Source organism: Malus sylvestris, chromosome 15, assembly GCF_916048215.2.
Source record: "Malus sylvestris chromosome 15, drMalSylv7.2, whole genome shotgun sequence".
NCBI lineage: Eukaryota > Viridiplantae > Streptophyta > Magnoliopsida > Rosales > Rosaceae > Malus > Malus sylvestris.
This window is the reverse complement of record NC_062274.1, coordinates 12731029-12753541: the sequence shown is the minus strand read 5'-3', so window position 1 is coordinate 12753541 and position 22513 is coordinate 12731029. Positions and strand designations below refer to the sequence as shown.

At 43.7% G+C, this 22513-nt stretch overlaps 1 long non-coding RNA gene and 1 pseudogene across 1 annotated transcript; both read left to right on the top strand.

Annotated features, from left to right (window-relative positions):
- The first annotated feature begins 366 nt into the window (after nt 1–366).
- LOC126602675 (UDP-N-acetylglucosamine transporter UGNT1-like) lies at nt 367–22393 on the top strand (annotated as a pseudogene).
- On the top strand, nt 4768–6040 carry LOC126602615 (uncharacterized). The gene is made up of 2 exons (XR_007616170.1): nt 4768–5483; nt 5659–6040. It is a non-coding gene; the product is annotated as an uncharacterized LOC126602615 (long non-coding RNA).
- Nucleotides 22394–22513: the final 120 nt, after the last annotated feature.

Genomic DNA, 22513 nt, shown 5'->3' with positions numbered 1-22513 from the left:
AGAGGACGTTGAGATTTTGAGAAAAGAAAGAAAAAAATTTAGCTTAATCCGTGGACATGCAAGCCAAGCCGACAAGCAAACCAAGCCGACATGCAAGCCGACCCGCCTGCAAGCCTAGCCGAGTCGGTTCAACATGCCTTTGAATTCATGGGTCAATAATTTTTCATTGTGCAGTTGTCGCTTTTTCTTCATACAATTTCCCGTCTGCAAATGTCATCACACTTGTCCAGGTACCACATGATCTGCTAATTTTTCATTCTTTTTTGTTTCTTTATTCAAATTTTGCAACTCCAAATGCATGTTGTTAGAAATTTGAACTTTTTATCTTAAAGTGGTTTCTGAGTGTCTATTTTAAATGGTGTCGTCATGTGCTTTTCTGTATGCAATGGAATGCTGAAAGATGGTTTCTTTAACAACCAAACCACTGAGTGCTCCCAACAGTTCGGTAACCATTGTACTATTTAAGACGTTGGTTCACACTCTTCCTCTTGCAATATCCTATTTGCTTTACATGGTAGGTATATGACTAGCTTTTACAATGATTGTTGAGCATATTTTGACAGGGCAGAAACATTCATATCTTGTTGTGGGCAGAAACATTCATAACCTATTGTGTCATTGGTTTTATTGGAAGAAATAAAACGAAGGTTTGTTACCTAAAATTCAGTCATTCCCATGAGTGTAGTTTGTGATTAAGTCTTTATGTTGTTGACACTGTTCGTCTTGAGGAATATCCAGTGGGGACGTTTCTTGGCCAACGAGCACACAACTCCCCGAGAGGTTTGGTGCTAGTTGATATTGTCTGTCGGGCTTCTGTTTATTGGCGGGCTTGTCGGGCAAGGCTGATCGTCTTGCAACTTCCTCTCTTTGTGATTTACAAAGGGTTTGAGTGCTAGAATGGGAGATTGGAAGATGAGTTTACATGAGGGAATCGATACTACAGTAAGATTTAGACAGGGTAGCGGAGCTTTTATAAAGGCTTTTTGGTGAAGGTTAATCCTGAAAGGGATGAAAGCTTGGTGCTGACTACAGCTTCGTATGCAAATCTGGCTTGAGCAGAGTTTGTGTATTTGTTTGTTTGATTGAGTGTCCTTGTCTCTGATTTTCTTTTCTCCTTTTATATGTTGATGCACAAAATCAGCGAAGACTTTGGTACAACAGAAAGTGTCAGGTTTTGTGACCTTCGCTTGGTTGCTTCGGTCACTAGTGAGGATAAGTACGTAAATGAATAGAGACAGAGAAGCAAACACAGGATGTACGTGGTTCACCCAGATTGGCTACGTCCACGGAGTAGAGGAGTTCTTATTAGTAGTGAAGGGCTTACACAAGTACAAAGGATCAAGCTCTCAATTTAGTGAGTTCTTGTGAATGATTTAACACAAATGGCATTAGGCAATATTGTGGGGGAATGACCCCTATTTATAGAAAAACTTGTAGCTTTGTCACATTGACATGTGTCATGTTATGATTGGTTCTTGATGTCGACACGTGCTGCGCTCTGATTAGCTTCTAATCTTGACACGTGTCGAGTAGTGATTGGCCTCCTGGTCGGAGGGGAACTCTTCTGGGTCCTTGACAGTATAGCGTTGGCCGATGCTCGGTAGTTTCGGGATTGGTCAAGTATGGTACAAACAGTGCTCCCCTAAGTTCCCGAGTGAGGGAAACTCCTCGGTTGGGGACTTGCAAGATCCAATCCCTTGAGTAATCACGAAACTTCTAAGTACCGAAGTGTGGTCTGATCTTCATCTGCCCTTCTCTGGAAGTACCTTTCCTCCATCCGGGAATGGTGTATTTAGCTGATGTTGACGCACAAGGTAATGTATCAATTTCACTTAAAGCTTAGTTGTAGTTTCGGGCTTAGTCAAGTGTGATACAAACCCTATAGTAGGAGTCCCCCAAGTCGCCGAGCTAGGAGATCTGCCGAAAGAGGTGACAGATAAGGTAAGCAGTCAAACTTCCAAGTAAACAACCCAGGATCAGAGGTTTGACGTCGGCTTCCGGTTGATTGTTCTCATTCTCCTTGTCTCTCATTCAACTGCCAGGATAAGGAGAAGCAAATGGATAAGAGATGATATGAGATACTTTTGCTTTTGAAGAAGTACCTTTCCACAGGCTTATTCTTGAACTGTGCTGGAGGGTTTTCTGGTGCCCTTCAGAGTATAAGGCCGACTCAAAAATTTGAGGGTCAAAACAAGTCCATCAAATCTAGAGTACGTTCGACCTTGATGATATGGGATACTTTTGCTGTTGACGGAATAATGAATGTGGTATGGAAAGGTGTCGTGCTGTAGTGATCTGTTTCAGCTCACCGTTGAACCTTCTGCTTCAATCTTTTGCATGGCAGAAGTGGTGTGCAACCTTTGCATTTAAATGGTCCTTCAGAACATTCCTTCATAGTGACTCATCCATGCTTGGCAGCTTCAGTGTAAAGAGCCAATATCTGATCAACTGTCATGAGGTATTTGCCGGTGGAATTCGTGACCTTGACAGCAGTTGAGGATGAGTACTCGAGAGCAATGCTAAGTAAGCAACCAGGCAAAGGCTCAAGGCAGTCAGTTCCAAATTGGAGGTTTGATTTCAGGTTCCGACTGACTGCTCTCTTTCTCCTTGTCCTGCAGGTGTGGACAAGGACAAAGACAAAGACAGGGAGAAAGCATGATATGGGATACTTTTGCTTTCGACCCTGATGATATGAGATACTCTTGTTCTTGGTGTGGCTTATTTGCTGAGGTATTATCGGGGGGAAATAAAGCTGAGTATTTCGAGAGGTTATGTTGAGGGTGCCTTTTCGAATGCGAGAAAGGGTTGAGCATTTTTGCAGGTTTGCCTGTCCGTTGAGGAGGGAGGTCAATGTATATAGGGATTTCCCAATAACAAGTAGTAATGCTATTCCTTTACCCTTCTTGGTCACAGCAATGTAGTGGGAGCTGCCAGCTTCACGTGTTTTAATTTTGTCAGAGCACTTTGAAAAAATGGTATGTGGTATCTGGAAAGCTGATATTACGTGTGGAGATTACAGACAAGCTTTATCTAAGGAAATCTGGCTCTCGAAGTTCTGAGAGTTATGCCTCTTCGGTTTTCGAACAAGCAATCCCGTCGAGGATCTGACTCTCGAGATTCGGAAAGCGGTGCTACTCCGGTTTTTTAGAAAGTAATTATGTTGGGAGTCTTTTCTCGAATGTGAGTAAAGGTTGGACGTTCTTGCCAACCTGTCTTGCCGCAAAACACGGAGGTCGACACACATAGGGACTTTCCAGTTGTCAAGCAGTGGTGCTGTTCCTTTACCCTTATGGGTAATAGTAGGGTAGCTGGAACTTCGAAATTCTCGTGCCTAAACTTTGTCAGAGATCTTTGACAAAGTTATATGTGGTACCCGAGGAGTTGATGGTGCATATGGAGAGCGGTGATTGATCAGTAAGATTCACGTGCTTTCTACTTCACCAGAAATCTTCGACAGATTGCCCGTAATTTCCGCAAAGCTGATTGTGCATGTGACAGGTGCTGACGAGGCTGCAAAAGCAGGTGCTTCTTCGATTTCTGAGATCGGCCCTCGTGGTCTCTGAGCAGCCCAGCTTTTGAGAAAGCAAACGCCTCTTCGATTTCTGAAGCTCCGTCGAGTGCAGATTTTTATAGAGGCTGGCATTAAGTTCCACAGCACACTTGAATCTCTACCAGTAGAAGCTCATTTCTTGCACTTCTAAGATCTTGATTTGTCTGACCTCTTCCTTCTTCAACACATTTGAAAATGTCTGGACCCTCCGACCGTCGTTTTGACTTGAACCTTGGAGAAGAGACAGCCACGCCTTCTCCAGACAACATATGGCGCCCATCCTTCATATCCCCTACTGGTCCTCTTACCGTTGGGGATTCTGTGATGAAGAATGATATGACCGCTGCAGTGGTGGCCAGGAACCTTCTCACTCCCAAAGATAACAGACTACTTTCCAAACGGTCTGATGAGTTGGCTGTTAAGGACTCTCTGGCTCTTAGTGTTCAGTGTGCAGGTTCTGTGTCTAATATGGCCCAACGCCTATTTGCTAGAACCCGCCAAGTTGAATCATTGGCTGCTGAAGTGATGAGTCTCAAACAGGAGATTAGAGGGCTCAAGCATGAGAATAAGCAGTTGCACCGGCTCGCCCATGACTATGCTACAAACATGAAGAGGAAGCTTGACCAGATGAAGGAATCTGATGGTAAGGTTTTACTTGATCATCAGCGGTTTGTGGGTTTGTTCCAAAGGCATTTATTGCCTTCGTCCTCTGGGGCTGTACCTGGTAATGAAGCTTCAAATGATGAACCTCCAATGCCTCCTCCTTCTGGGGTTTTGTCAAGTACTGAGGCTCCGGATAACCACCCTCCGGTGCTTTCTCTTTCTGGGGCTCTACCGACTGCTGAGACTTCCCCTAAGCAACCTTTGTGAAGGCTCCCTTTTGTTTGTTTATTTTGACTCATGTATATGTACATATTTGTGGCTTATCGAAAATATTAATAAATAAGCTTTGCTTCATTTCAACATATTGTGTTAAATACACCAAAGCCTTCTTCATAAAGTTCTTTGAATTTTTGCTTTTGTTGAAACCTGTATTGTTGAAGCTTTGTGAGTGAAGCATGTAGTTTGAGGTAGTGTTCCCTTAATTTCCCGAGTGAGGAAAACTTCTCGGTTGGAGACTTGAAAAATCCAAGTCACTGAGTAGTCACGAACTTTTGAGTACCAAGGCGTAGTAGCATATGGTGGGAGTCCCCCAAGTCTCTAGTCGAGGGAGTTGACGAATGAGGTGTCTTGCTAATAGTCCATGTCGTAAGTACCAAAACTTCATTCTTTTGTTTTCTAAGTGGTAGCCCCGGACTTTTTCTTCATATATTTTGTTTATGAAGGTTGCTAGGCCCGAATAAGTGGAATTGCAGAAGGTGTAACGGTTGGTAGCTGTTTTATGGAAAGCCATCTGACTACGATAGTCTTGCACATGATGACTATAGGGAGATACACACACATACTGCTATGATAGAGGGTGTAACCGTTGGTGCATTACAATCATAATGGAAGCATCACAATGATGGAAGCATCACAATGATGAAAGCATCATAATGATGAAAACACCATAATGATGAAACATCATAATGATGTTTCTTTGGTGGAATTGGTTTTCATTTCCCCTAACAACCTGAATTGGTTTTCAATATAAGACCATCAGCTGTAGCTCGAATCACAAAGTTGTCTTCATGAAAGTTGTTCTTTAATTCCTTAACTACAACATATCCAAATTTGAGAGCCATCAGATCAGTACAACTCTAGAAATTCAGGTACGACGAGTGATTGTTCATCATTTGTCTGTCAACACGTCAGACCTGTTGTGAGCTTCAAAAACTCCATTTTCTCTTGCTTAGATCAACATACTTTCTTCATCGAAGTTGTTCCTTAACTTGTGAACTACAACATATCCAAAATTGAGATCCCTCGGAGCTGTATAACTCAAGAAATTCAGGTATGATGAATGACTGGTTATTATTTTTCTGTCAACCCGTCAGATTTGTTGTGAGCTTCGAAACTCCATTTTCTATTGTTCAGATCAGCATGCTTTCTTCATTGAAGTTGTTCCTCATCGTCTCTTTCATAACATATCAAAAATTCAGAATGAACTAATGGTTAAATATTTCCAGATCTTCGAAACATCACAGCAGCTTCGAAATCTGCAAGAATCCGACTGTCATGCTTGGAGCTTCAACACTTTAATTTCCGTGGCTCAAACAGAAATGGTTCCTTCTTGAAAGTTGTTCATCTGCTCAAGAACTAGAGGGTATCCAAAATTCAGCTCCATTGGAGAAAAGCAGCAGCTGCAAAATTTTGATAGAGAAAAGGAGGCGAAGCTTTGTTGGATTTCTAGGCTGGGGAAGATTCCAGTTTTTGTAGCAACTTCAGTACTGGTGAATTGCTTGTATTTTTGTCCATAACTAAATTTTGGACTTTGAATTATTATTTGATCTATCATAATATGTTTGGGAACATATATAAGTGAATAAATAAGAAGGAAAATTTTGGGCCCTTGTGGGTGTAAAACAAAAAATGTTTATGTTGACCCAAGTGTTTTTGTACAAGTTCAAGGGCATCTTGGGTTTTGTGAACAAAATTTGTTTATTTGGAGCAAGGTTTTGTGTTGAAGCTTTGTAGGTGAAGCTGTTTTTTAGGTGAAGCTTTGTAGGTGAAGCTTTTTTAAGGGAAGCTTTTCGGGTGAAGTTTTTTTTGGGTGAAGCTTTGTGGGTGAAGCTTTTTAGGTGAAGCTTTGTGGGTGAAGCTTTTTTAGGTGAAGCTGTTTGGGTGAAGCTTTTTGGAGGTGAAGTTTTTTTTGGGTGAAGCTTTTTTAGGTGAAGCTGTTTGGGTGAAGCTTTTTGGAGGTGAAGTTTTTTTTGGGTGAAGCTTTTTTAGGTGAAGCTTTTTGGGTGAAACTTTTTGGATGAAGCTTTTTGGGTGAAGTTTTGGAGGTGAAGCTTTTCGGGTGAAGCTTTTGGAGGTGAAGCTTTTCGGGTGAAGCTTTTTGGATGAAGCTGTTTTTTTTTTTTTTTTTTTTTTTTTTTTTTTTTTTTTTTTGGGCGCTTGACACGGTCTTCATTTGCTTGTTTTGTAGTGACTGTGGAAGACGGACGGATTGCTTTCTGATTGAGAAGGGTTCCGGCATCGCTTGCTATGAATGTAAAAGAGTGAGGGCTGAGTTGGCTAAATTACCTCTTTATTGAATTCATTGCCAAATGGCCTTCATTACATAGGATGCTAAACGGCTATAGCTCAACACTTGTACATCGTGAGTCTATTTGTAGTAGTACTTCAAGTGATCAACGTTCCATGGATGGCCAAGGGTCTTGCCATCGGAGCTTCTAAGTGTGTAAGAGCCAGGGCGACTGATGCCAATGACTTCATACGGTCCATCCCAGTTTGGACTAAGTGTGCCTTCACTCGGGACTCTGTCGCAGAGTAATCTTTTCTTTAAGACCCAGTCTCCTATTTTGAAAGAACGAGGCTTGACCCTAGAGTCATAATAGTTGGAGATGCGCTGCTTGTAGGCGACATTCCTCAAGTGAGCTTGGTTTCTGTGTTCCTCGACTAAATCCAAGTTGAGGGTGAGTTGTTTGTCATTTTCACTTTGAATGTAGTTCTGGACTCGGAATGTTGCTTGCTCGAGCTCAACAGGGACAACCGCCTCTGTGCCAAAGGCAAGTGAGAATGGAGTTTCTCCTGTTGAAGTCCGATATGAAGTGCGATATGACCAAAGAACTTGGGGTACAAATTCTGGCCAACAGCCTTTAGCTTTGTCCAAGCTGGTTTTCAAAGTGCACTTGATTATTTTGTTGATGGCCTCAACTTGTCCATTAGACTGGGGATGAGCTGGAGAGGCAAAGCATAAGTTGATGTTGAACTTAGAGCAGAACAACCTGAACTTCTTGTTGTCAAACTGTCGCCCATTGTCAGTGACTATCGCATTGGGAATGCCGAATCTACAAAGGATGTTCTTCCACACGAAGTCTTCTATCTTTGCCTCAGTAATGGTTGCCAAGGGTTCTACTTCGGCCCACTTTGTGAAGTAGTCCACTGCAACGACTGCGTAACAGACTTTGCCCTTCCCTGCCGGCATTGGGCCGATCAAATCAAGTCCCCACTGGGCGAAGGGCCAAGGGCTGATCATAGGAGTAAGAGGTTCTGGAGGGGAATGAGGAATAGTTGCATATCGTTGACATTTGTCACATGAGCGGGATACTTTGATGGCATCCTGGTGGAGTGTTGGCCAGTAATATCCTTGGCGAAAAGTCTTGTGTGCTAGGGACCGAGATCCAGCATGATCTCCACAGACTCCCTCATGTATTTCCCGAAGGACGATTTCCGCCTCGGCAGGCGTAAGACACCTTAAGTATGGCAGGCTAAAACCTCGCTTATAGAGTTGATCATTGATGATCAGGTAGCGGGTAGACTTGTATCGAATTTGCTTAGCCTGGACTTTATCATTTGGGAGGGTGCCATGAGCAAGGAAATTATAGATCGGGGTGATCCAACTATCCCCCTGTTGTAAGTTGCATACTTCTGCGGCCATGGTGCTTGGTGTTGCCAACAGTTCGACATGAATTTTTCTTCCAATCTTGTCTTCCACAGCCGAGGCGAGGCGAGCCAGGGCGTCTGCATGACTGTTTGCCGCTCGAGGAACTTGGGTGATCTGGTAGTGGAAGTGCTTGAGCAAAAGTTGTGTTTGCGCAAGATATGCTGCCATGGAGCTGTCCTTAGCATCAAAGTTGTTGGTAACCTGGTTGACCACCAATTGGGAGTCACTGAAAATATCAATTTGTTTAACCCCGAGGTGTTTGGCCAAACGTAATCCTGCTAGAAGGGCTTCATACTCGGCCTCATTATTTGATGCCTTGAATTTGAAACGAAGAGCATACTCCATTGCTACTTTGTCGGGTGTAGTCAAGACTAGTCCCGCTCCACAGCCCTGTTGGTTGGATGAGCCATCAACATATAGACTCCATGCTGGGGTTGTTGGTTCTATCTTCTGAGCTTCCGGGGGTAATGAAGCCACTGCTTCAGGTGTAGAAGCAATGTCAACCGGATATGTGAAGTCGGCAATGAAGTCTGCCACTGCTTGGCCCTTCTCAGCTGGCTTTGGTTGGTAGGAGATGTCAAACTCACCCAATGCTATCGCCCATTTGATCATTCGTCCAGACGTGTCAGGACTCTGGAGTATCTGTCGAAGAGGGTGATTGGTAAGCACGATGATGGCGTGTGCTTGGAAATAAGGGCGAAGTTTCCGAGCAGACATGACCAATGCTAGAGCTAATTTCTCAATGTTGGAGTATCGTGTCTCCGCATCTTGTAGGGCCTTGCTAGCGTAGTAGACGGGCCGTTCGACACCACTGTCCATTCGAATAAGAACAGAACTGACTGCTGAAGCCGAAACCGATAGATAGATGATGAGAGTGTCACCAACTTCTGGTTTGGAGAGCAGAGGGGCTTTACTCATGTACTCTTTGAGGTCCCTAAATGCCTTGGCACATTCCTCCGTCCATGTAATGTACTTCTTATTTCCCTTGAGTGCTTTGAAGAAAGGAGCACATCTGTCTGTGGCCTTAGAGATGAATCTGGTTAAGGCTGCCACCTTGCCAGTAAGGCTTTGGATGTCTTTTGAAGTTATTGGCTCTTTCATGTCGAGGATTGCTTTGATCTTTTCAGGGTTAGCTTCAATGCCTCGTTGGCTAATCATGAAGCCTAAGAATTTGCCAGAGCCCACGCCGAAGGCACATTTGTTGGGGTTCAACCTCATTCGATACCTCTTTAGAATGGTGAAAGTTTCAGATAGGTTGGTGATGTGTTGGTCAGCATGTTTGCTTTTGACTAGCATATCATCAACGTAAACTTCCATGTTCTTCCCAATTTGTTCGGCGAACATTGAATTGACCAGTCTCTGATAAGTTGCTCCTGCATTCTTTAGGCCGAAAGGCATGACTTTATAGCAATATAGTCCCCTGTCAGTAGTGAAGGCCGTGTGTTCTTGGTCTGAGGGGTTCATGAGGATTTGGTTGTATCCTGAATAAGCGTCCATAAAGCTCAAGAGCTCACACCCTGCCGTAGAGTCTATAAGCCTGTCAATAAGAGGAAGAGGGAAACTATCTTTCGGACACCCTTTGTTTAGGTCGGTGTAGTCAACACACATCCTCCACAAGACCTTTTGAAGCGAAAGACTTTCTTTGGTCGGATTTTTCCTAACAAGGACCACATTTGCTACCCATGTCGGGTAATTGACTTCGCGGACAAAGCCTATGCCTTTGAGTTTTTCAACTTCTGCTTTCATTGCCTCGTATCGTTCAGCGTCATAAGATCTTCGCTTCTGTCTCACCGGCTTGATCTTGGGGTCAATACTCAAACGATGACAGATGACATCGGGAGAGATGCCTGGCATGTCCTCGTATGACCAGGCGAAGACTTCAGTGTTCTCTTTCAAAAAAGATATCAATGCTAACCGAAGGGGTGGTGACAATGTGGTGCCAATCTTCACCATGCGATCTGGATAATCTCTTGAGATAGGTACCTTCTCCAACTCTTCAGCAGGTTGGGCTTGCTGGGTGAAAGAGTCATCTCGAGGATCATCGGGTTGATTGTTGCTATCAGGAAGATCCAAGTTCGCTTCATCTAGGCTGGTCTTTGTGACTTGGTCATGTACAGACAGGGTTTCCTTGGGTCCGGGCAAGTGTTGTTGCTTAACTGAAGTGTTGTAACATGATCGTGCAGTAAGCTGATCTCCTCTGATGTAGCCGTTACCATGGGGGGTTGGAAATTTCATCAACAGCATATGCGTGGATACCATAGCCTTGAGATCATTGATGCCTGTGCGCCCAAAGATGACATTGTATGCCGTTGGGCAGTCAACCACTAGGAAGTTAGTGGTAATGGTAGCCGTGTAAGGGCCTGTACCAATAGTAAAGGGTAAATGTATGCTCCCTAAGGGTTGCACGATATCACCGGAGAAGCTTATCAGAGGAGAAATCGAGCGATCGAGCAAGTGTTCAGCTACACTGAGTGCCCTGAAAGCTTCGGCAAACATGATATTGACCGAAGCCCCTGTGTCTACGAGGATTCGTCGAACATCAAAGTTGGCTATGTGAGCCTCCACGATTAATGGGTCGTTATGAGGGTAGATGATGCCTCTTTCTTCCTCAGGGTAGAAACATATCGGATCCCAGTTAGGCTTTTGATACTTCCCTCCCCTGATGTCTTCCACGTGAAACACTTGGTGACCAGGCCTCAGAATTCGTTCACTGTTTTTCATGGCCCTATTGGAAGATTCAGATATGGGTGTGCCGCCGCTTATGGAATATATGACATTCACCTGGCGTTGGTTACGGTTATCCCTTTGAGGGTGAAGGAGGAATTGATCAATTTTTCCTTCTCGTGCCAAAGCTTCAATACGATCACGGAGGATGATACATTTCTCGCTATCATGGCCGTTATGCTCATGGTAGCAACAAAACATGCCCGCGTTATTCGGAGGCGTGTAATCTGGGTGCCTCGGCTTTGGCTTTGGTATCAGGTGAGCTATGCTGGGGTAAATGGCCGCGCATGTGGCATTCAAGGGCGTGTATGTCTCATACCTTGGGGTAGGGGGTATCTTGACGCGGGTTTGACCCACTGCATTGACTGCCTGGGGGCGAGCGTTATTGTGGCGATACCCTTGGCTATCGGGATAGTGTCCCTTACTCTTTTTACTGGAATGAGAGTGGTGAGGATGGAAATCCTTCCTCTTGCCTTGAAATTGATATGTCTGTTGATTCGGTGAAGCATTATGCAAGGCATGGGGAGGTGCCACTGCTGTTTGGAAAGTCGAGGTCTTCTCATTTAGGTGAGTCTGGCTTCCACCTCCCACTTGTTGATAAAGGATGGTTGTAGGGGGTTTCTCCTGATATGTCTTTGCCTCGGCGGAGGCATGGTTATAAGCCTGCGCCATCACCTCAGAGTAAGTCTTCCAAGTATTGGCATTGATCATGTATTTAAAGAAACAATCACGTAGGCCTGCCGTGAAGGCTTTGAGGGCAGTCTTGTCGTCTGCCTCGGCACACCGGGAGTATTCATGGCTTAAGCGGCCAGCATACATACGTAATGACTCGTCTGGCTTCTGGCGGATAGTGTACAGGTCATCTGCAGAGTGCAAGCGATCGGTTTGGAAAATGTGTTGGGAAACAAATAGTTTCCTCAATTCCTCAAATGAGTCTACCGTCTCAGGTGTAAGACGACAATACCAATTTAGAGCTCCACCAGAGAGGGTGGAGGGGAAGAGAAGACATCGCTCTTCGTCGGTGTGCATCCGGTATGCCATGGTGGACTCAAAGAGGTTAAGGTGCTCAATCGGGTCCTCTTTTCCAGTATAAAGTTGCAAGCCAAGCTTTTGCTTTGTCTTTGCTTGAAGGGGGGTGTTGAGGATCCTCCTTGTAAGAGGGCCAGGCCTGGGTTGGTTCCAGTCAGGTATTTCAGCCTGACGTTCAGCCTTCAACTTGTTTACTTCCTCAAGAATTTGTAGGACAAGAGGGTCCTGAGCGGAGTTATGTGTCACTGGAGCTTTCTTTCGTAAATCTCCATCTCCTATTGGAGTTAGGAAGGTTTGATCAAGGGCATGTGATTTTTCCCTGGACTCGCTGTACTGGCTTCCAGGGTATGTCTGTCGGAACACCTCTGAGTCCCTTGTACCCTCATGTCTCTCTGGGACTTGTTGCCCCTTCCCCAAATTGGTGGCCGGCTTGGGCCGTGGCAGGGGACCGAGTCTCTCAGAAATCCTTGGGTCATTAATCTTTGAGCTTATATGGATGGAATTCTCTCGACGTTGCTTCAGGAAATCCCGACAATCGCGAAAGACGGCTTTCGATCCTTCTGCCCCTTCAGCAAAGAGGTGTCTCCCTCCACTTCTCATGGTTCGGGTCGAAGCAACTGGGTTAAGAGAAGCCTCATGTTGATTATCAAGTCGAGGGGTAATCTGTTCCCTATCAGGGATATCTATGTCGAATGCATGTGACCCTCCATGTTGGAGGGCACCCAGTTGATGGTTGACTTCCACGGGGGCAACAATCTCGCGTGTCTGAGCTTGCCTAGCTTCGTGGAGTGTCTCGAAGAGCTTCTCATATTGCTCCTGGAGGACCTCATTCCTCATTGCTATCTTGTTGTTCTGAGCTTCCAACTCATCGACTTTAGCTTGAAGAAGAACTCGTTTTCCTTCATTCTTTCGTTGTTTCGCACTATGTGCAAGGGGGGTGTCATTCTGTGTGTTGTGGCTTCCTTCGCTTCCCATGTTGGAGAGGGATGCCTGATCAAAAGAAAGTGTACGAATGATAGAAACCAGCTTGACACAGCTGAAGAGAGTAGGAAAAAGTGTCGTTTCCCACAGACGGCGCCAAATGTTGATGCACAAAATCAGCGAAGACTTTGGTACAACAGAAAGTGTCAGGTTTTGTGACCTTCGCTTGGTTGCTTCGGTCACTAGTGAGGATAAGTACGTAAATGAATAGAGACAGAGAAGCAAACACAGGATGTACGTGGTTCACCCAGATTGGCTACGTCCACGGAGTAGAGGAGTTCTTATTAGTAGTGAAGGGCTTACACAAGTACAAAGGATCAAGCTCTCAATTTAGTGAGTTCTTGTGAATGATTTAACACAAATGGCATTAGGCAATATTGTGGGGGAATGACCCCTATTTATAGAAAAACTTGTAGCTTTGTCACATTGACATGTGTCATGTTATGATTGGTTCTTGATGTCGACACGTGCTGCGCTCTGATTAGCTTCTAATCTTGACACGTGTCGAGTAGTGATTGGCCTCCTGGTCGGAGGGGAACTCTTCTGGGTCCTTGACAGTATAGCGTTGGCCGATGCTCGGTAGTTTCGGGATTGGTCAAGTATGGTACAAACATTATAGACGATTTGGCTTAGCTGTCTGTAGCTTTAATCTTGCCCGGATGTCTCTGAATAATAGTGACTCATTAGCTTTTTACTTGTCCTGCCATTATAAAGTACTTTTGGGCTGATTAGCTGGCTGGTGTACATCACTTGACCTTTAGGTAGGTGAGCATGTGGCTTGAGTGATCTGCACTTAGTTGGGAAAAAAGGCATATTCCGCCTTCTGGGCTTCGGCTGAGCCTTGGGCTTCTTGCTTTCCATTCCTTTGTCTGGGCTAACTCCCTTTTGAGCCCAAAGTTCAAGTTTTAACCCAAACAGTGCCCCCTTCAATTAATATTCAGGCTGGAATTCCAAGCGCCAATATTAATTGAATATCCGAATGCTTGTATACCTGCTATCGGAACTTGTGTTTTCTAGACATGATGAATGCAATCTTGCGTCTCTTGCTCTTCTCACGACCTTTGAGCTATCCTCTGATGTTCCTATAAATTCCGGCTCAAATCTTCATTCTTGAACAAACGACTTAAGCCAAAACTTCTCATGCCCAGCTAACAGATCATCCTCAGCCTCTCCCTTTATCTCCCTCAGGCGTTTCTGTCTAAGTTTTCTTCTAAAAACTAGGGCAATGGGCTCTTCAGGATTCACGTGGTGTTTCCTAAAACTCCATTTCCGTGAGAAAAATGATTTTTCATCAAATAACTACCATTTCCAACACCTTTGGTCAAACACCCCGCTGTCCCCAACACCTTTGGTCAAGCAGTTTCCTCGTTCTAAGCTTGTTTGGAACTTTCACAAGTTTGGTTGAGGGATTGCCATGGTAATCGCTCTGATAAGTTGGACTTCACCATCATACCTGATGAGGGTTCGCATTGAGGGTCCTCTATCTAGCTCATCTTGGCCGCACAACCCGATCACCTGATCGGGTTTTGTCCATGAAGACACCCAAAAACTGGTTGAGACACCACTGCAAATAAAAGGAATCAAGCATAACACATTGGAGCTGAATCTGATGTAAATTTCACCAATTTTTCGAAATGAATAGAACACCATTTTAAGAACTTTTATCTTTCTGCTTTCTTGAATGGTTGATGAACAAATACTGTACTCCGGCACCCCAAAGCCTGCTTTATCTTACTTTTCATCAATATAACAGTCTCTGACATCCCATAATGTAGGACAATACCTTTTTAAGAATTTGACATAGATGGGATGTTTCTGCCCATTTCCTTCGATGTCCGCCAAATAGTATCCTCCCTTGTCTAATACTTAACTAACAATGAAAGGATCTTCCCATGTCGAGCTCCATTTCCCAAAACCCCTAAGCTGAGCTCCTAGAGGGAGGACTGTCTTCCATACTAAATCTCCTTCTTTGAAAGATTTCAACTTTACCTTCTTGTTATAAGCTCGGGCAACAGCTTTTTTTCCTTCCTGAATCTAGTTCAAGGCCTCAATTCGGGCTACATCTAAGTCTTCAATCCCTTGACATATGGCTTCTATATACTCTTCACTATCCAACCCAAATTGATTTTGAATTCTGACAGAACTTACATTGATTTCCATGGGAAAAACCGCATTCTGCCCGAAAGTCAAAGCATAAGGAGTTGTCCCCGTTCTTGCCCTCTTGGAGGTTCGGTATGCCCACAAAGTATTCCCCAGCTTTTCATGCCACCTTTCCAGACTATCCGTCACCATTCTTTTGATAATGTTTATCAAAATCTTATTGCTAGCCTCTGCCTGGCCATTTGACTGAGGGTAGTAAGGACTGGATTGAATCATTTTTATTTTGTATTTTTTTTGCAAATTCTTCAACTTCTTTTGATATAAAAGATGGCCCACGATCCGTGACTATGGTTTCGGGCACCCCAAACCTATGCAGAATCTTGGTCTCAATAAATTTCTTGACTGCATATGAGGTTATGGTCTTTACGGCCGAGGCTTCTACCCATTTGGTGAAGTAATCTGTCGCCACAATTATGAAAGTATGCCCCTTGCTAGAGGATGGATAAATCTGCCCGATGAAGTCCATTACCCATCATCTGAAGGGCCAAGGTTTAACCACTGGATTTAAAGGTACTGAAAGCACATGTTGGAGGGGTCCATGCCTTTGACATTCCTCACAACCTCAGGCATAAGACTTGCAATTTTTTTCTACATTGGGCCAGAAATACCCATACCTCCTAATCAACCACCTCATCTTTGTTCCAACTTGATGTGCCCCACATATCCCTTCATGTACCTCGGCCATTAATCTCATAGATTCCTCTTGGCCTAGGCATTTCAATAGTAATCCATCCGGAGTTTTCCTTAGTAGGTTCTCCTCCTATAAGACATACTTAGTTGCGTGCTGTCTATTATTCCTGCTTGTGGGTGAAGAATGATATTTCAAATGATGAATGATAGGCGATCTCCAGTCTTCCGTCTCGGTTTCTAGAACCATTACATCTAGACCGAATCCCCTTTCTAGGATAGAAGGAAGATTTCTTCTTTGAATTTTGACATCTACTCCATACCTCATTTCCTAGATTGGTACTCCCGAGGCTATTTGTGTCATCTCGTTGGCCGCCAGATTAGATTTCATGGGAACATGATTAACTGATACTTTATAATCCCAATAGCTCAACAATTGCGTGGCCGCCAAGTAATACCCAGCCATGGTGATATGTCTGCACTTGTATTCTCCATTTAGCTGGTTTATTACTAACTTTGAATCACCAAACATTTCTACCTCTGTTGCCCCCAGCTCTATCAAGATCTCCTACCAATTATTAAGGCTTCATATTCTGCCTGATTGTTGGTATTCCCTTGGTAATCTAGGAGGAACGAGTAATAGTGGTGAATCCCTTGGGGATTTATGATGACAATCCCTGCTCCAGAAGCATTCTGAGTGTAAGAACCATCAAAATACAGCTTCCAATGAGTAATCCAGATACCAGTTACCCTTTTTATTTCTTGTTGGACCCACTCTTCTTTGCCCGAGATGCCCTTGCCTGGTAGGATCCAAACACTAGCTACTTCCAGGATCCCCGGTATATTGACAATCACATCTTGAGACTCTTGGTGCTCTGCTAAAAACCTTAACAGCCATTTGGGGTACATACTGAAAGCTGAACTCTGATAATGTTAGAATCCACTTCCCAATCCTTTCTGTTAGCATTGGTTTTGACAGCATATACTTTATCATACCTATTTTGGCGATGATGTGCACGTGACAAGGTAACATGTAATGCATCAACTTACTAGCAGTGAAATACAGAGCTAGGTACAACTTTTCTATTGGGGAGTATCTTGTTTCTACCTCAGTCAGAATTCTACTGAGGTAGTATACTGCCTGCTCATTTCCGCCTTCATTGTTTTGGGCTAGTAAACTCCCGATTGATTTCTCTGAAGCAGAGATATATAGCTTTAAGGGTTTTCCCCTTTGAGGTGGTACCAACACTGGTGGAGAAGTCAAATAGGCTTTGATGCTGTCAAAAGCCTTTTGGTGTGGTGGTCCCCATTCGAATTTTTCTTTATCCTTTAGTCTCGGCAAAGGAGTCAACGGCTGAACCTTGCCCGCTGAATTGGCAATGAATCTCCTTAAGAAATTAATTTTGCCTAGCAGTCTCTGAAGTTGTACTTTATTTATGGGCGGATGCGACTCCATTATTGCCCGAGACTTGTTCTTGTCCACTTCTACACCTCTTTGATGAACCAGGAATCCCAAGAAGTTGTCCGCTCTTACTCCAAACGCGCATTTCTTTGGATTCATCTTTAGTTTATGGATCCTCATCCTTGTCAAAGCTTGTCTGAGGTCTGTCAGATGCTGCTCTTCTGTTTTGGATTTCACCATGATGTCATCGATGTATACCTCCATGTTATGGCCAATCAAATCATGAAAGATGACATTCATCGCCCTTTGGTAGGTTGCACCAGCATTCTTGAGTCCGAACGGCATGACTAGGTATTCATATGCCCCCATATGACCGGGACATCTAAAAGCTATTTTGTGTATATCTTCTTAGGCCATCTTTATCTAATTATACCCAGCATTTCCATCCATAAAAGATAAGATTTTATGTTTTGCTACTGCATCTATGGACAGATCAGCCATGGGCATAGGATATTCATCTTTTGGTGTAGCGCCATTAATATTTCTGTAATCAACGCAACATCATACTGCTTTTTTTATGGCTTTTAAAACGGGTACAATGTTGGCCAACCACTCTACATATTTGGCAGGTCTAATAAATCCAACTTTTTCTAGTCTTTCGATTTCTTCTTTGACATTTTCTTCTATTTTTTTTTGACATCCTTCGTGGTGCTTGCTTAATAGGTTTATATCCCTCCTTAATGGGTATTCTGTGTTCCACCAAGGTTGAATTTAAACCTGGCATCTCAGTATAATGCCAAGCAAAACAATCTTTAAATTCTTGCAGAAGACAGACAATCTTTGCCCGATCATTAGTCTCTAATAAGCCACTGATTTGTATAGGTCTTGGATCTCATTCTGTTCACAGATCAATAACTTCCAAAGGATCTTGAACTTCTGGTGGTGGCTTGTCAGGTTCTGCACACAAAAATTTGACTAACTCCAGGCTTTCGGTCAAATCATCTGGCCCATCCAAGTCATATATGCACTCGGCCATTCGTATGGCCACCTCCAATTCTTTTCCATAAAGTTCTTCTCTGCTTTTATCCTGGTTGGTCGAAGTTCCTAGCTGCTATTCCTGCTCTTTTTCCCCAAAGAACTCCCTTTCTTGCTTTCTCTTTCTCCCATACACCAACAGTCTTTTGATCAGGGACCTAATTGCCATTACCTGATCATTTCTCTTTTGTTTTGTCATTGACGGTATTGAGGTGTTAGGATGATACAAGGTTTATCCCATTATTCTCTAGTGAGGAACATTCCTTGTTCTAAGAGCTTCTGGGTAGTCACCTTGGTAGGGTGGCCGTTCTTATATGCTCTTAAACATTGCGAAATTCCTACATTGGGATAGTAGAAACTTGCCTCCGCTACATTGGCTGTAGGGAGAAATTGCCGTGATTCGGCCTCTACCATTTCCCAAAAGCCTGGTCCCCCCGTACCTGCCTCATGGTAAACAGCGACTTGTTGATGCAGAGTGGAGGGTATGGCGAGACTTTGATGGATCCAGTCCTTTCCGAGTAATGCTCCATAGGTGGAAGTGCAATCCACTACAAAGAATGCCAGCATGATTTGTTTGGACCCCAAGTCACTTCTAAAGGTAATATCCCGTGAGTTTTGGTGATAACGCCCGAAAAGCTCGAAACCGTAAGATCCGTGGGAATGAGATCTTCTACATCTCTCCCCATCTTCTTCATTTGCTTGACTAGTAGTACGTTAACAGCCGCTCCACCATCAATCAAAACTCTTTTGAAGGGCACCCCTCCAAATGAGCTATAACATATATTGGCTTAAGATGGTTGGCTAGCAACATGTTTGGGCAACTGAACACCATTTCATCGGTATAGATTCTTAATGGACCATCCTTGAATGTCTTGGATGATTCAGCTTTTCCCAACTTTTTTTCTCCGGCTACTTCAACGCTGACATGGGCCATCATTGGCTCTGCTGTCAAATAATCACCTTCCATAGTGGCGGGCTGATTAGGCTCGGCACTAAACATGGCAGATAACACATACGTCATGTTGATATGAAAATTACTAGTCTCTGGAAAGTCTTCTTTCTTACTCCCAATTTGGCCCATAAATTCATCTAACCAGGCCATCGCATCTTCTGGAAGTAGTGGTTCTGGTGCCCCCTGTTGTTGATTTATGCCCGGATCTGGTATATGCTTTGGAACTTCACCAAAAGGATCCACCAATGATATGGAAGGAAGTCTTCTCTCGGGCGAAATGGTTCTAAAACAAATAGGCTATGTCCTCCATCCAGGAGTTGGCATCATTATCATATCTTCTTGAGCTCTCCTTAATATCATGTACTTCATATGGTGTAGGCTTTGTGCTGCCTCTAGACCCTTCTGATCATAAAGGCTCCCATTTGTTTGGTGGGTTGTCCATTTTTCCCGACCACGTACCATTTTCGCCCGAGACGGGCAGGGTTACCCTTTTTGACATGATTTGTTATCCTATCATTTCTTTTGACTTCTCTCTCTGCATGGCCATATTGAGGAAGCCTTATCTCCCTCTTTTTTGGATTTTTGGCCTCCTTGTCTTCCGCCTCCTCAGAAGCTTCGTGATTTTGAAACACTTCTGATAAAGCTCTAGGTTGGGAATCCCCTCCTAACCGCTGAAAAACACTTCGGGAAGTCTCTCTTCCTGTTGTCCGCCTAGCTTTTTCGCGGCCCTCTTTTCTTTCTTCTTCCTTTTTCCTCCTGATTAGCTCATGATCAATGAGGACTGCTGTTGGCGGTATTTCGAGTTCACACTCGCATTGGCATCTACTGCACAGAACCATCCCTTTGATTATGGCTACTTTTGGATGTTCGGGCAATTTGATCACCCCTTTTGTGGATTTGTCAGCTGGCATTCCTTCTTCTGTCTCCTTTGCAACCTTTCTTTTTCCCTTCTCAGCCCATGCTAAATTAATCATATTAACTGGGGCCGCTGAAAAATGATCTACCTGCTTGTCTAGCATTGTTTCGACTTGCCTCTGATATGGGCTAGGTGGATTATTTGCCAAGGTCATCTTTTCATCTGGTTGGCTGGCCTCCAGTTTTTCTCTTTCTTCTTCCTCATCATCTTTCTCCCTGACTAGAGGTAAATATATGGGAATAGTTGGTTCCATAACCAGGTCTGTTTTCCTTTTGAAGCATGCGGAGGCGTTTTCCAATCTTTGCAACATCTGCAACAAGGTAGTGTGCAAATCTTTAGGTAGCTTTGACATATTTCTTTGGAAATTAGGATTTGATCAAGGTGTCCCACCGAGCATGCCAAAACTATGTTCGTCTTGAGGAATATCCAGTGGGGACGTTTCCTGGCTAACAAGCACACAGCTCCCCGAGAGGTTTGGCGCCAGTTGATATTGTCTATCAGGCTTCTGCTTATTGGTGGGCTTGTTGGGCAAGGCTGATCGTCTTGCAACTTCCTCTCTTTGTGATTTACAAAGGGTTTGAGTGCTAAAAGGGGAGATTGGAATATGAGTTTACATGAGGAAATTGATACTACAGCAAGATTTAGATAGGGTAACAGAGCTTTTATAAAGGCTTTTTGGTGAAGGTTGATCCCGAAATGGATGAAGGCTTAGTGCTGACTACAGCTTCGTATGCAAATCTGGCTTGAGCAGAGTTTGTGTATTTGTTTGTTTGATTGAGTGTCATTGTCTCTGATTTTCCTTTCTCCTTTTATAGAAGATTTGGCTTGGCTGTCTGTAGCTTCAATCTTGCCCGAATGCCTCTGAAGTGTAGTGACTCATCAGCTTTTTACTTGTCATGCCATTATAAAGTACTTTTGGGCTGATTAGCTCGCTGGTGTACATCACTTGACCTTTAGGTAGGTGAGCAGGTGGCTTGAGTAATCTGCACTTAGTCAGGAAAAAGGCCTCTTCCGCCTTCTGGGCTTCGGCTGAACCTTGGGCTTCTTGCTTTTCATTCCTTCGTCTGGGCTAACTCCCTTTTGAGCCCAAAGTTCAAGTTTTAACCCAAACAGACACATTTCTTAATGGAATGCATACAAGGACTTCATCAGTGTGGGGATAATTATACTCGGTGCACTTGTTTGCTGGAGCTCGGGATTTGTCATTTGACACCTATAGCTATGGCGTTGTCTTTGTTGCAAACATCTGTACAGCAATATGTCTTGCTTCTATAGCTCATGTTGGTAGTATCTTTGTCCTTTTGCTATCTTATGCCTCATTTATTTATGTGAGACTTGAGTACTAGGTATCGTTACTAATACGAAATACGCTTCAATTTTGCAGGTAAATCCAGTGGTCTTAGTACCTTCGGCCTAATGTGGTGTAATGGTTAGAAAAAGTCTTAAACGAAGTTTTATATGTTGACCTTCAGGTTCATTTTGCATGAAAATGTACTCTGGCTTAACTGATATTCTGCGGAAATCTGATTTCTGTATCATAGGAATAATATGTGGACCAATCTCGCTGTTTTGGGCATCAATCAGAGGTGGCCTAGGAGGGATGATAAGCTTCCCGCATCTATTATCCCCTGGGTTTCAGGTGCTTCCCTTTCATGAGAAAAGTTGTCATTCTAATAGTAGCCAAGATTGGTGCATTTTTAACACTTCACCTATACTCTCTCTCTCTCTCTCTCCCCCTCCCCTTCATGTTTCATAATTGGCTCGACTACATGTCTATGCCTTTGCCATCAAAGAATTTTTTTTGACATGTGTGAGTTGAACTGGCTTAATTCGAATACTTTGCAGGCTGTGATGCTTCTTTCCTGTGTAATGGCCTGTTCAATAAATTACTGCGTTTTTTTGGAATACCACACTGAATTCAGCTCTCACGCAGACAATTTGTGGTAATTTGAAGGTATGTAATAATCATTCCGGACCTTGTGTTATGCTGACCATACAAACATTTCCGGTGCTGTTGATTTTAGACTGTCAAGCCAAGTGGCTTCCGTATGTGGTTGTCACTTTGTAAAAAATCCACTGCTCAAATCAGAGTTTTCTACTGATATGATTCTGTGGCATATTTCCTTCTTCGTTCTGACAAGTTGTTGAAGTTATACTTTTAGTTGCCAATTGCAATATAACTAGTCTAACTTGTTATTCCGCATCATATACGTGCAAGTAGGACTCCAATTGTACTTGATCTTGATTAGAAAAGACGCATTAGAGCCGATGACCCAAATGATACAGGCCGGTACAACAACACCCTGCATTGGTATTCTTTTCTGCATGCTGTTGTCTTCACCAGTCACAGCTGATCCCTGTCCGTGCTATTTTAGGATCTTTTTACTGTCGGACTTGGCTGGTTTCTCTTTGGCGGGCTTCCGTTTGACTTGGCAAGCATAAACTCCCATCTGCCTGTTATTCCAGCAATGCTCATTAATCATTAGACTCAGTACTGACGGTCAATATTTTTCATGTGAACTACCGCCCAACTTTACTTCAAGTTATACGTTGCCGGTCAATCTCTTGATTTCTTGGGGTCCTGTTTGTATGCGTACTACTGCAAA